We start from the raw sequence: 15,846 nt of genomic DNA on the forward strand, positions 1-15,846 counted from the left end.
ACAGTAATCCAATTGTAATTTTGGTGTAGTGTTCCAAAAATAGACCGATATAAGTACTCTATTTTGCGATATGTGTTTATATGTCCAAAAGAGCTCTACTTTTAAATTTTGATACGCCTCGACGACAAACCTCAGCATTTTAGGGATGCAAAAACTCTACATTTTAATTCCAGGCCAATAAATTAAAATACGACACAAGACTGTATAGAGACCACATCAAAATATGGGTATAACAACAATCTCTAGAATATATATTTATAAAACCACAAAGTTTCAAAAAATAATTAGGTTTCCAGAAGTTTAAGAAGTAAAATCCTGGTATTGGTCTACACCGAAAGAATTCTCTTCGTTAATTTTAAGAAGAATTCTTCATTAACTATTCTTCGTGAATTCTTCATTAAAATAACGAAATTTTCATTCATTTTCGTAAATTTTACGAAGAATATTTTACTAATATACGAAACTTCTACGAAATATTCTACATTAACTTTTCTTCGTAAAAAGTTCGTACTTTTAGCGAAACTTTCTTCAAATTTCATGAATTTTGTGAAGAAGTTTTTACGAATATTTTACGAAACATTCTGCGTTGAAATGGCTTCATAAAAAGTACGAAACATTTTCTTAGAAATAACGAAGAAGTTTCATTGAAATTGTAAAATTTCTGTTCGCGGCATTAAATTGTCTTTTATAATGTGCTTGAGTGTATTCCTTTATTCTATTTTTATGCAAGTCTATGCTACTTCTCATTTGGGTGATAGCGCGCTATGAATAAAAAAACTTAAGATGTAAAGTAGTGATGTCATTTTTCACACTTGTAACTATAACCAAATGCACTTTCGACTATAATTTTTTTTCTAAAAGTTCAAACATTTTTGAAAAAAAAGTACGAAAGTTTTTCATAAAAAGTACGAAAATTTTTCATAAAAACTACGAAAATTTTTCATAAAAAGTACGAAACATTTTCATAAAAAGAAAGAAATTGTTTCATAAAAAGTACGAAGATTTTTCATAAAAATTACGAAGATTCTTCATAAAAAGTACGAATTTTTTCGTACAAACTACGAAAATTTTGGAAGAACTTTTTTCGTAAAAAGTACGAAATATTTCGCACTTTTAATGAAAACTTTCTTTGGTTGTAAAACAATGACAAATTTCGTACTTTTAACGAAATTTTTCGTTCTGTTTACGAAGAAAATTCTTTCGGTGTATATAGACATTTTATAAAAAATAAATCTTTATAAAATAGGAACACTAACAAAAAGATACACAAAAATGAAAATGTCGGGCTAACCAGATAGAAAGTTTAGATGTTAAAAAATGTAATGTGTCGGATATATAAAACAGATTTAAACTGCCAAAAATTAGGACGGGCGGAATTTCAAATAACCACTAGCATACAACAGATAACCGCAATATCTGTACAGTTACAAGTGTTTCTATAGAAGTAAAATTGTGAAACATCGATTTATAAATCGTCTATCAGTTATGGACATTAGAGGCCATTAATTTAATTTAAAGAATTTCAAGTGGCTTTGATGAAACAAACTTTCTCCCAAAAGACCCGCTCAGATGGCACGTTGGCAAAAGTTTAATTTAAAATTACAGCTTCCAAAAACATCGGGTGTATAAGGAGATTTCTCAAGTAATTATGTAGGTCTATCTCAAAATCTGGGAAATTTCCGCATTTATTTATGGATCTCAAATAACTCTAAATTCGAAATTTCTGACAAATCTTTTGAAAATGTTAGACTGGGAAAAATTTCTTAAAACAAATCGGAAGTTGGGTTTATATGTAGGTGCTATATAACAAAATTGTCCGGTACGGCCCATCTTCGAACTCGACATGCCTGCCAAAAATTCAGAACTATAGGTTCTAGTGATATATTGCCTTAAAATTATACCTCTATCAAGAGTATATACAGGGTCAAAAGTCTATATTTTAATATGTTAATATGTTAAATGGACAATAAAATTGCTCAATTAAGCCCATATTCTAGCAAAACCTACTTTTTACATGGCCTGAAATCCAGTACTTCGTATTTCGTTGTTCAATTAAAATCCCTAATGAAATCTAATTTGTCGGAATATTTCTTTGGTTACAAAAATATGAAGTATTTTTCAAATTTTGTTTCGCCGGAGTCGGAGTTGACTCCGATCCAGCAAATCATCAGACTCCGACTCCACAGCCTTGGTATTGATACATTGAATTTTAATTTTATAAAAAAACTACTCCACACACAAAAACATAAAATATTTCCGAGTGCATCAAAACTAAGTGGTTTAAGACATAATGGTATAGGCCGTTCGAACTCGATGATGGTTATTTCAGACTCGCTTATTTCAGACTCGCTTAGACTATTCAGTCCATTGTGATACCACAGTGGTGAACTTCTCTATAATCAATGAGTGCTGCCCGATTCCAAGTTTAGCTCAATGACAAAGAACGTCCTTTTCATAGCCGAGTTCGAACGGCTTATCAGAAACCGCAATCTGAAACACTCAGTAATGTCAGTAGTATTTCTAAGAGGGAATAATACACCGCTGAAAAAAAAAACTTTTTGGTGTTCAGTCGAAATTAGCAGTGAATAGTCGAAGTGAGCCTGAAACTAAATCGGGCTGCCACTTTAACCTTTATGACCCTTTGTATGCAAGGCGGGTATGCTAACCATTGCACCTCGGGGTGCAATGGCTCCCTTGGTGATAAGAAGGACCATCCATAACATTGATCTAAACATATAATCGCTTACCACTTATGGGTAACAGAGATGTTCACAACCACCACAATGTACTGAATAGTCTCTATACCTAACGACGTAAAAATCGAAAACTAGAGTTTACTCCGATATCAAAATATTCGCAATTGATTTGGTCCTTCCAAAAAAATCAGTTCCTACTAAGAGAATTAGTAACCACACCAATGATATTTTCGAAGTTTTATTAAAAAGTTTTTCTTGTGTTGCAGTTTAATGAGCATCATACCCTCAATTCTTGCACATTACAAGTTTGGAGTCTGATACTTTTATATTCTTAAAACAGAACCTAGTGGTAATATTAGGCAGAATACATACATACGTTATGATGCCATATTTGAAACCTTAATAAGGAGTCTGATACTTTTATATTCTTAAAACAGAACCTAGTGGTAATATTAGGCAGAATACATACATACGTTATGATGCCATATTTGAAACCTTAATAAGGCCATTCATAAAATCGTAATACTCCTAGGATGCATTACGATATTCATTCCGTTTTTCATTTCCTAATACACAGCCACTTGAAAAATTACCAAAAATTTTACCAAATGTTTCAATAGAAGCCAGTGAATAGTGTGAAAGGCAAACTGGCTGGTCTTTCAGATACCCTGCCCAAGCATATATGTCCATGCCACTTGTCCAGAGAATACAAAACGGCAGACAATATGGGCATCTGTGTGACTTGTTATGGTTAACTAACCATTTGTTCCTATTAACCTAAACAGGATTTGCCACATCAGTACCCAATTCATGGAGCCTGTAAAAATTTCCCCATCATCGTTATGGAATGAACTAGGCATAGTCCATATATGTTCTCATCTAAAAATAACGAATTCCGTGGAGATTGTGATTATACTTTGTGTGTGTCGGTTTTTTTTGCTACAACCATTGAAGCTGAGCATGATTTTGACAGTAGACAATAGCCTGCTCATTGTAAGTAAGGCGCAAAAAGCAAATAACGAACGGCACAAAGTCAAACATCTTGCATCATTAGAGAGTAACAAGTGCTGGTGGAAATTATCCAAGACCAGAAGAAGTGAAATCAACAGAATTCATTCAACCGAAAGAGAATGGGGAAAGAGGATACGTCAAAGGAGAAAAACAAAAACCCAATCCCTTGATGATGATAACTGCAGCATAGTACAGTAATTATGCAGCACTTTCCTTCTCAGGATCAAAATCATCGTTATGGTCATAGAATCCTTGTTTGTTCCATGCAGAACAATCATTATCACCATCACAACTGTCATCATTTTCATTAACCTAGAACTAGTTATCCATACACACACACTTAAACCACTCTCCATTCTCATGTACATACTCTCAGTCACTTACGTACAAATCAAACTCAACTTCCGCTTCAATGCCACACATTCATGGGAAATCAAACGATGGTTCAGAACAACACCAAGAGAAAAACAAAAAACGCAAGGAAACCCAAAGAAAAAACACCCAAAAAATAAAAACTCATTGGAGAAGACGAGAAAAAAGACACTGCCAACATTTACTTAAACATTAATCATAATCATAAAGGACTCAGGGAGAGCGGAAGGAAAGAAGCTAAACAGGACATCTGTGATGCTTTGATGTGGATGGATGGATGGATTGGATCTGATCTCAGACAGACGTGTCTGGGCGATGGAGTTGTACTTAACAACATGCTGAGATGAAAATAATAATCATAAAAACCAATGGTGAAATGGAGATAATTATTTCACTAACACATACGTACCAAACCAAACCCTGTGGATGGTCACTATTCCCAAGGACAGACATTAGTGCAACATTTCGAAGAAATGAAAATGAAATTAACGGAATCATTAGCAGCAGCAACTTTAATACCATTGCTGTGAGGGGCCCCCCTAACGCATAATGGCCAAGGAAAATTAAGAAATAAATGACTGCTTTGAGCTCTATACAGTGATTACGAAAAAAATATAAGATTGTAATCAAAAATTTCGGTAACCCGTTTAGTAACAAAAAACACTGGAAACAATTTTTTCGTAAGCACAAAGATTTCTTGCCCTTACGAATGGTATTTTGGGTAGCAATGGAGACACATTCTCTTTGTCCTTAAAAGGAAAGCTATTAAAAATGTGTATTTTTTCAGTGTAACCTTAAACTACCAAAGTATACACATTTATTTAAACAATTCTTTCCATTCAATTTATCCTAGACAAGGTCTTAATGTTTGGCCAAAGTACACTTTTCTTAATGTATTTTGACTAGGGAATTTTTGTAGTGTATGCATCCCCTTACCCATAGTGTATTTAATGTCTAACCCATGATTAGCAATCGGTTATTATTACCAGATCGAATAGCTGAACAAGTGGACCATTTTATTGTAACTGCATGCCAATTGAAAGAGAGAGAGGAAACTATTGGCATAACACCCACCCCTGCAATTAGATGTCAAATGTCTCAATAATAATGGTAATTTTTGGCTATATGGATATAAGAAATTTACCCCAAGATTTGGTTTGGCAACAAGAAGTGTAAATCATTGGGGTGTAACTCCAGAACTTCATATCAAATACCGATGCCAGATGGTCATTCTAGGGTCCTAATTCAATTAACACCTCGTTTTTCTAGAATACAATGTGGCAGTTGTAAAAGAAACAACTGCTGTGATTGAAGGAACATTTTTTTTTGTAAATATCCCAATTGGTTCCCCCGTTTGCAGGATTTGTTTGGTTTTTGTTCACCCTGTGCTAACACACACAAATCGCTAATGTGGAAAATTAACGGAAATATTTTAATTATAATTAAAAATGAAATGACAATCATATTGGCATGTTAAACTAAGCATGTCTTTATCCCATTGACAATGGCCGTGAAATTGAGAATTTCTCTCCATATACAATGGCAGTTTAAACGGCAGGACAGGCGAAACTATCAATGGCATGTGGATATCTTTGTGCATGCGTTGTTGTACTGGCCAAATATTTCAAATTTGAATTTAGTCGCATTGACCCATTACTGCCAATCACAGCAGGCTAGGCCTATGAGTCCTATTGTTCTTTGCCCACCTTTCTTCGTTTTCGCTTGTCAACGCCATGGAGTGCCACCATTGTCCAGAGTTTAGTTACGGCCTAAAATAATCACACCTCAAACAAATAAAACTTTTTATCAGCAAGCATGAAAAAAGGCATTACCCATAAGGCGAAAATTCACTGGTAATATCAGTTAAATATCCAGCCTGCTGTCAGACATGCGAAATGTATTGACTTTTAAATGCCTTTAAATTCAGCTGGGTACTTTGGAAATTTTACTCTGCTTGAAAATGTTCTGAATGGCAAAGTTTCGCCACTCTGCATGGGACGTGTGAAGTGTTGGAAAAGTATTGTTGTTTTTTTTTTATGATACCCCGAAGACATTTAAAATGTCACAATTTTTCAACGCACCACACAGTTTTCGCATTGAGTGAGGTTAGGTAGATTCAGAGGTAGGTAGTCACTTTACCAGCCAGCCAGTCAGTCACTGAGCAACCCGGCTCAGTGCCATGGTTTTGTGTTACTTTGGTTGGCCCAATTGTTTTTATTTTGGTGACAGTCAAAAGGAATTTTTAAACAGTATCAGATTTCATACAGGATTCCTACAGCTCAAATACAAAAGAGTAACAATGAGAGTAACGAAAACACATAGAAGGAATGAAACGATTTTCCAACAGAGAGAGAGAGAGAGCAGGAGAAAAAAGGTGAATAGTTAACCTTTTGTTCACCATGTGATAAGGAAAATTCACCATCAACACCTTAGAGTAGAGTAGAGTGTAGAGTTAGCTGTGAGAGTGTATAAGAGTTATATTAGAGACTTACAGTTTTTGCAGAGAAAGAGCATTAAATTGAAATAGAGACAAATGAAGAGAGAGTAGAGAGAGCGAGAAAGCGGAAGCATATACCAATAAAGGAGAGCAGTGTGTACTCTATTTGCTTTAATTAATTTATGACCAATGTAACATGTCAAAAGGATACGATTAACAAATCATCTAGTATTTCATTCTCCACATACGTAGATACGTAGATGCCAGGCTTGCCGATGTTACTTCTTTTGATGTTGCCATTGGAAATGGTGCTGATTATTTTCACTTATTGCTTAAATATTTACCTATGGAAATCTAATTGTATACTCTCATTGTTTAGGACTCCTTTGAAATCTCTTCCATTTGCAGACAAAAAATTCCTAATAGAACTTTCAGATATGTAGCCAGAATTTCGAAAGTTTTTCTTTAGTATGAACGAGAGCTCATAGTGTACAGATGTAAATCATTTCCATGCCATATCGAAATCCCGGCAAACTTCAATGGCAACAAATGGTTTTGACGAGTTACTGATTATACCAAAGGCAGTGCAAATATTTGTAATTTGGTGATACAGGATATTGGTCTTGTTACTTGACATTCTCGGGCAATATCGGAGAAAGTATTTATCCAATAGTATTGCAGCACATTTATGTAGCGAAAAAAAAATGTTTCAATGGAATGAATATGGATGTGAATATCCACGGTCACCTATATTTTGACCACATTTGTGACAGGCTAATTTGAGTGTGTGAAATATATCAATAATCCGATAAAAAAATTATGCACTTTTATGTGTGTTGTAATTTTCAGAGATTTTTACTATATTTTTACTAAAATGTTATTACTCACATATTTCTATTTTTTCACAATCGCATCTAAAAAGCTTTGATACATGCTAAAAATTCTTGATAATTAAAAATGCCAAAGAAAGTAAAAAGTTTGTAAAAATTTAAATGAGGAAGCTATATTTTAATCTAAGCCAGAGTTTTACATTGTATTAAATTCTGAATTCATTCGCTTAACAAATGAAAGACAAATGTCCAGAATTGTGAGAATTGAGCACACTCTTATGTATATAGTGTATGTGAGCTATACCAAATCTTAACCGACATGGTGATAGTTTACAGGCTTAAAGGGCACTATAGAGCATTTCTTTTCCATACTCAAAATAGGTCCAAACCCAATTTGGAAGCTTTATCTTTAATTTTAAGAACCACGTGCTATTAAGTCAGTTCTTTAAGACCAAAATATTTCTTAACTTTGAGCAGCAAATATGGTAAATTTTCTTTTAATTTAATTATTCTAATTCTTTTTTGAATCCTGAATACAAAGTTAAAAAGGGTTCAAAAATAGAAGATGTCTCTTACGATTCTTATTACAGTATAACCTCTCTAATGCGGACAGTCAAATTTTTCAGACACTTTTTTCAAATTTTCTTCTGTACTCCAGAGGTGTGCACGTGACACTAAATTGTCGTGACTCCCGAAAATTTTCGTGACTCACGGGTGACTTGTGAGCCACGTTCATGGCAACGGCGTGAGTGTGCGTTAGCGTGATTAACGAACCCAAGTGTCGTGCGTGAGCGTGAGTCACGAAAATATTATCTTCGTGAGTGTGCGTGAGTAATGATTTACGCTCACGAAAAAAAATCCCGTTCACCAACAAGACGATTAAGAGTTAAATTCATTTACAATTTTAGTGACACCTTGGATGTGAAGGATGTAAAAGCGCTCTCGATTTGAATAATGCTCATGTTTTCAGACGTCGCTAAGGCAAATTACTCAAAAAATTGTTCGTGGGTCACGACATTTTTCGTGAGTCACGATATTTTTCGTGAGTCACGGTGAGTGTGCGTGAATACAAATCGTCGTTTCGTGAGTGTGCGTGAATAAATTTTTGCTCACGTGCACATCTCTACTGTAATCCAGACTGTAATTTTTGTTTGTTTGTGTCGCAGCAATTGTTCGTTATTTTATCGATTATTTAGAAACTAACACAATACTAACAAAAGTTCAGTGAAGAGGAATGCAAATTCGCGTGTTGTCACAGTTCCTCGGATCTTTTAAAAATCAAAGCAAGTTTTCTGCTAGCAATGGTTGTCTGCAGGAATTTAAATTTTAAAGCGTCTAATGCTTAAATATACGCGATGAGAAATTATTAAGTCATCTTTCCACTGTTGTGAGTTACAAGCAAAACTTGCGAAAACAGTCAATTTAAGCAAATGGGTCTTAGGGAAGACAAAATATGATGAAAATGAGTTAAATAGAGACTTCACACCTGGAGCAAATCTATCGTTCTTGATTCACTTTTATGCCATGCTTAGAGCATAATTTGCCACTTCTTGTGATTGACAATGTTTTTCAAAACTTTCGCGCTTCCTGTAGCATACAAGGCAATGAAAAAATTTGGATGTCATCATCACACCCAAATGAAGAGAAAATCAACATTGACCCTGACTTTCAAAACCCTTTTTTGCATTTAAATTTGCACAGCAGTACTACAATCCCAATTGACCAGAAATTAACTTATTCTCAAAGAAAATTATGCAACATAGGAAGCGTCCTGACATGCTTTAACTTAATTTAGTGATATAAAGAAGACGATATTCAGTCAGTCTTGTTAAACCAAAATGTTAATATAGTATATGTCCTACGAAATATATAGTTAAAACCCCAACCAACTACCCTACGGGAAATGGATCAACCACAGAACCGGTACAGAACTAGAGAGAAGTTCACCAATGTGGTATCACAATGGACTGAATAGTCCTGATACATCGGGCTGCCACCCAACCTAACCTAACCTAGTCCCTGGTGTGTATGGACCAGTCCCAGTTCTGGTCAAAACGTATGGAAGGGACCGGTCAGTTTAACATGGGTTTGTCATTGACGGGGTAAATTTACATTTTAGGACGCGTCTTGGACTCCTCCCAAAGGACACGTCCTGGGACAATTTAGCCGGAGCACCCCATAGACAGGTCCTCAGGAACTAGTCTCGGACAAACTCTTATAGCCACCGTGGTGCAATGGTTAGCATGCCCGCCTTGCATACACAAGATAGTAGGTTCGATTCCTGCTTCGACCGAACACCAAAAAGTTTTTCAGCGGTGGTTTATCCCACCTCAGTAATGCTGGTGACATTTCTGAGGGTTTCAAAGCTTCTCTAAGTGGTTTCACTGCAATGTGAAACGCCGTTGGGACTCAGCTACACCCTCACAAAAAATCGCTTCTGTAACATATACTCCCAAACATATTTTGCTTCAAGCATATACATTTTTGGGTATTGCCCAAACATTTATATGTTTGATCTCTACCAATATATAATATGTTTGAAAGCATATTGGTCTAAACAATATATGTTTGGGTAGTCTAAGTTCCAAACATTTTGTATTTTTGCATCCAAATTCAATAATGTTGTCTTCCAAAAAACAATATGTTATTATGTGACCATATAATATGTTTGGAAGCATTTTGCACCCAAAAATATTATATGCTTAAAAAAATTCTCCCAAACAATATTGTGCTCAAAATTTTATTTATTTATTTATATATTTACAATCATAATGAATTATGAAAATAAACAGGTAATATAGGTGCTAAAAACATAGGTTTTCGACCTGAATGCTCAAAATTTTGTTTCTGCCCAATTGTATATTCCCCGACATCTTTCTTACTTCCACGAGATTTTTTAGTTCTTAGCACCTTTTTCTGTAATACAAACATTGTAGAAGAAATTATTCAATTTTATGATTTTTTTTTATTTTAATTTTACCTTTTGCCGGACGGGGATTCGAACAGCGGACCACACAGTTTGTAAGGATCAAAGAAGTAGCTGATCAATTGCCCAAGGAAAAATAAAATGTTAATTTTGTAATAACAAGCAACAACCACCAACTTAATTCAATATCGCTCCCTGTTAAATAGCGCTCCAAGCTACTAAACACATATATGTTTATAGGCTATTTCTAAATTAATATATGTTTGCATCCAAGCATATATGATATTTACAAACATTTCATGTCCCAAACATAATACGTTCTAACATATTAACATATATGTCCCAAACATGTTATGCTAGTTTATGAACATTATATGCTTGCACTCAATAATATTGTGTTTAAAAATGTGTGTTCCAAACATATAATGTTTATAGCCAAACATATGAAAAACAGTCTTTTTCATCCGTGTATAAAAAGGAAGACCCTTGTCATTGAGCTTAACATGGAATTAGTGATATGAGAGAAGTTCACCAACGTGGTATCACAATGGACTGTATAGTCTAAGTGAGCCTGATACATCGGGCTGACACCTCACCTAACTCTTAAAAATCTGTTTCAATTTGGGCATCCCAATCGAACCCGAAATGAAAATGCTTTTTATTAAAATCTTAATGGATCTAAGATTTTAATATCAAGCGAGTACGGAAATAAATAAATTACGACTATTTAAAAATTGCAACTAACTGGAGCCCGACAAAGGTGAAAACTATATCTGTTCAAATTTGAATACTGATTTTGAATTTGAAAATCTACAAAACACACAGACAAACAAACAAATAAACTGAGATTTTTATCCTGTGTCAAGTACGTCATGCATAAATTTAAAGTGTAAAGCATTTGATACGTATCCTTATTGTAGTCTCCCGATCTCCTTTTTAGTAAAGTTCAACTTCCAGATCTTTCTAAGAATTTGTATACCATCCTGCCTACATAATCCAATGACATTTAACAGGTTGGCTGATAAGTCCCCGGTCTGACACATAGATGACGTCGCTAGTATTAAGTGCATATTATTTTTATATAGTACCAACCTTCAAATGATTCGTGTCAAAATTTGACGTCTGTAAGTCAATTAGTTTGTGAGATAGAGCAACTTTTGTGAAGTAACTTTTGTTATTGTGAAAAAAAATTTAAAAAAAAAAATTTCGTGTTTTGATAAAATACTGGTTTTTGAAGGGGAAAAATACGGTGGAAGCAAACTCTTGGCTTGATAATGAGTTTCCGGACTCCGCCCCAGGGAAATCAACAATAATTGATTGATTTGCAAAACGCAGTGGATGCCCGAAAGAGGTGGTTACCGACGAAAACATCAAAAAAAAAATCCACAAAATGATTTTGAATTACCGTAAAATGAAGTTGATCGAGATAGCAGAGGGCTTAAAGATATCAAAGGCACGGGTTGGTCATATCATTCATCAATATTTGGATATGCGGAAGCTCTGTGCAAATGGGTGCCGCGCGAGCTCACATTTGACCAAAAACAACAACGTGTTGATGATTCTGAGCGGTGTTTGCAGCAGTTATCTCGTAATACATCCGAGTTTTTCCGTCTATATGTGACAATGGATGAAACATGGCTCCATCACTACACTCCTGAGTCCAATCGACAGTCGGCTGAGTGGACAGCGACCGGTGAACCGTCTCCGAAGCTTGAAAAGACTCAAAAGTCCGATGGCAAAGTAATGGCCTCTGTTTTTTTGGGATGCGCATGGAATAATTTTTATCGATTATCTTGAGAAGGGAAAAACCATCAACAGTGACTAGTATATGGCGTTATTGGAGCGTTTGAAGGTCGAAATCGCGGCAAAACGGTCCCATATGAAGAAGAAAAAAGTGTTGTTCCACCAAGACAAGGCACCGTGCCACAAGTCATTGAGAACCATGGCAAAAATTCATGAATTGGGCTTCGAATTGCTTCCCGACTTTTTCTTGTTCTCAGACCTCAAAAGGATGCTCACAGGGAAAAAATTTGGCTGCAATGAAGCCGAAACTGAAACCGAAGGAGTATTTCCAAAATAGTATCAAAAAATTGGAAGGTCGTTATAATCGTTGTATCGCTCTCTTGAAGGGAACTATGTTGAATAATAAAAACGAATTTTGACAAAAAAATGTGTTTCTTTGTTAGACCGGGGACTTATCAGCCAACCTGTTAACAACTTATCTGCTAAAAATGTTTCATTTAAACAGTTAACACAAAAACGGTGCGAAGTGATATGATTTTCAGCTCCTTGTAGAATTTTTCTTTTTTTTTCATTTGTCATATCACGAGGTTATGTCATGACTAAGTGCTCCATTATATTCGGATTTGTTTGTTTTTGTTGATTTGTCACGAATTATGACGGTTCATATCTATAATTTCGTTATTTTGATTACACTTAGACGATAATATCATCAAATTTAATACGATTCGTTTGAGGATTTCGTGTGAGACATTCCCCTGGCCCCTCCATATACTTACAAAATGGCAAGGAGTAGGTACAGCACCTGTTTGTATTCCTCTATAGGAAATGACAAATTCACCTACCGCAAACAGCAACAATACAGCCACATATCCTCCATATCCCAAGTAGCTTCTAAGCAGATGACAGCTTTAAGATATCTCCTGCTCGATTTTTTTCTCTGGCTTCCTAAGCTGTCATCAAATCAGTCTCGTCTTTAATATTTGACGGTGAGGTTTTGCCAAACATAATCCAAACCACCTCCCCCCTACCACTGGTGGAGCCAATGCTAGTCACCATCAGGAGGTCCCAAAGTGGCTTTTAAGTGCATTAATTCTTTGTGTATTCGATGTAATGGCAATGGCATGGTGGTGGTAATGCCTATAGTGGGAGGAATATCTCTGATGTAGTCCCGAATTAAAAAGAATGAAATGTTGGTAATATAATTTTCAGCTCCAGCTGTTGGTGTTCATTGATTTTCCACTGTTCCGCTTGTCTAAGGCAACATCATACAGAGAATTTTTAATGTTGGCCCATTAACATTTTTCGTCATAGCTGACGGTTTTGCCTTTGGATGCCAGAAGAGAATGTGGCACAAAATGTTGATGTGAATATGACTACCGGCTGGCGATTATGGTTTGATGCTCTAGTTCCTTGAGATGGCTCAGCGCGACCACGTTTTCTATGTGGATAAAAATTCATAACAGTTTTTTTTCGTTACAATGTCTTTATTGGTCTCTCCTCATATCCGCTGTATATTCCAGCGTATATCCTTACATCCATATGTGCCAAGGAGCGTTTTTGTGTAGGAAAAAAAAAAAAATATTTGAAATCACGTTAGGAGAGTTAATGTTGGAGGTTATTATATTTTGGTTGATGCGTCCCCTTATTTCTCATATTTTTGACAAAATTTCATTCAATTCTTGGCATTTGTTGGTCTTTTTTTTTGCAAGGACATTAATGCTGCGCAAGGCGAAACCAACAAAGTTGTAATATTTTCTTCAAATCTACTTTACGTTATTGTTTCTTTGGTTCACTGCTTGTTTTTAGTCTAAAAGGTTTTCCCCATCACCTATGGAGATGAAGGACTGAAGGGTGGTAAGGTTTTCCGCGGCACTCTATCTAGCCCACTACAGCAAATGTGGCATATTCATGCGTTCTAAAGAAGCTTCAAAGGAACTAAGATAAAAGTATCATAGAATAGCACCAACAAAGATCACAAAAAAAATAGAACCAACACACAAAGTTTTAATGGCAATAAACTTGGAAATTTTAGGTGCAGAACAGCTTTCTGCAAATGGAAATGGAGTTAAGAATTGTTGTAAAAAGCAAACATTTTGTTGTAAATTTGTTTTATGAATATTTTAGCAGTTTAAAATATAACGTTTTTCGTTGAGTAACCATCCACACTTACTCGCCAGGCAAATCCTTTCAGCAGAGTGAATTTAAATTCGAAATGTATATAACAAAAAAAAAAAGTGGAATCAACAAGAAATAAAGTTTATAGTTAGAGTAGTCAGAGGATCTTGTTATATGGAATATAAAAGGGCCATTTTCTAAGCAAATATGCAAATATGGTCGAAAATAACACAAATTTCCGAATAGGATCATGCATGGCTTTTAATTATATCTCAAGGAATAATGGCCCAAGTGAGCTCTGTAAGATATCTCTTCAACATCAGAAATATCATCTTCAGTATAGGTTCCTAGTATCTTAGAAGAGAATGTGAAATTCACCACTTGTGGTATCACAATGGGCTGAATAGTCTAAGTGAACCTGAAACTTTATGTTGAAGAAACAGCATATTTGGCTCGTAATCCATACCAATATCCTTAAAGGAAAGTCAAACTCTTTGGATGCAAGTAAACTTTTTTGAGTGAATGATGAAATGTTAATTTCTTGTATATATAAAAACGGAAATAAATCGAACTTCAGCCTAAGTGAATATTTCTCACTGTTCTCCCTCGTTTTGAATAAAATAGGCATTGACCCCATAGCAATCGTAAAATCTTTCTAAGTAGTAACTTTATAATAGAAACTTCATGCAAATCCTTTCAGCAGAGTGAATTTAAATTCGAAATGTATATGACAAAAAAAAAGTGGAATCAACAAGAAATAAAGTTTATAGTTAGAGTAGTCAGAGGATCTTGTTATATGGAATATAAAAGGGCCATTTTCTAAGCAAATATGCAAATATGGTCGAAAATAACACAAATTTCCGAATAGGATCATGTATGGCTTTTAATTATATCTCAAGGAATAATGGCCCAAGTGAGCTCTGTAAGATATCTCTTCAACATCAGAAATATCATCTTCAGTATAGGTTCCTAGTATCTTAGAAGAGAATGTGAAATTCACCACTTGTGGTATCACAATGGGCTGAATAGTCTAAGTGAACCTGAAACTTTATGTTGAAGAAACAGCATATTTGGCTCGTAATCCATACCAATATCCTTAAAGGAAAGTCAAACTCTTTGGATGCAAGTAAACTTTTTTTGAGTGAATGATGAAATGTTAATTTCTTGTATATATAAAAACGGAAATAAATCGAACTTCAGCCTAAGTGAATATTTCTCACTGTTCTCCCTCGTTTTGAATAAAATAGACATTGACCCCATAGCAATCGTAAAATCTTTCTAAGTACTAACTTTATAATAGAAACTTCATGCTTGTATTTGTGTGTTAAAAAATGCGTTTGTTTTGGTCCAGAATTAGGTCCACATAACTTAGTTGAAGAGCAACTGGCCTATGATTTGCTTGTATTGGTTTATATGGTGGCCAAAATACTCTGGCAAATCGTTGCAATATCTCTCTCTCTCTTAATTCATTAATGCGGTTTGGAAAAAATGGTTTATGACTCCTTTGTTTTTTACGTTTTTGCATATTATTAACATAATCCCCATTCTTGGATTTATTTTTTAGTTGTGACAGGAAATTATTTATTTAAATTCATTTATATTAAAATGGTCATTAAATTGGGCCAGTGCTTATACATATAAGCCATGCTCATTTGGATGTGACAGTTCTTCGTGTTGTTGTAGCTGGTCTGAATATATTCTAATTAGTGGAGGACA

This window comes from Haematobia irritans, chromosome 4 (genome assembly GCF_050003625.1).
Source record: "Haematobia irritans isolate KBUSLIRL chromosome 4, ASM5000362v1, whole genome shotgun sequence".
Classification (NCBI taxonomy): Eukaryota; Metazoa; Arthropoda; class Insecta; order Diptera; family Muscidae; genus Haematobia; species Haematobia irritans.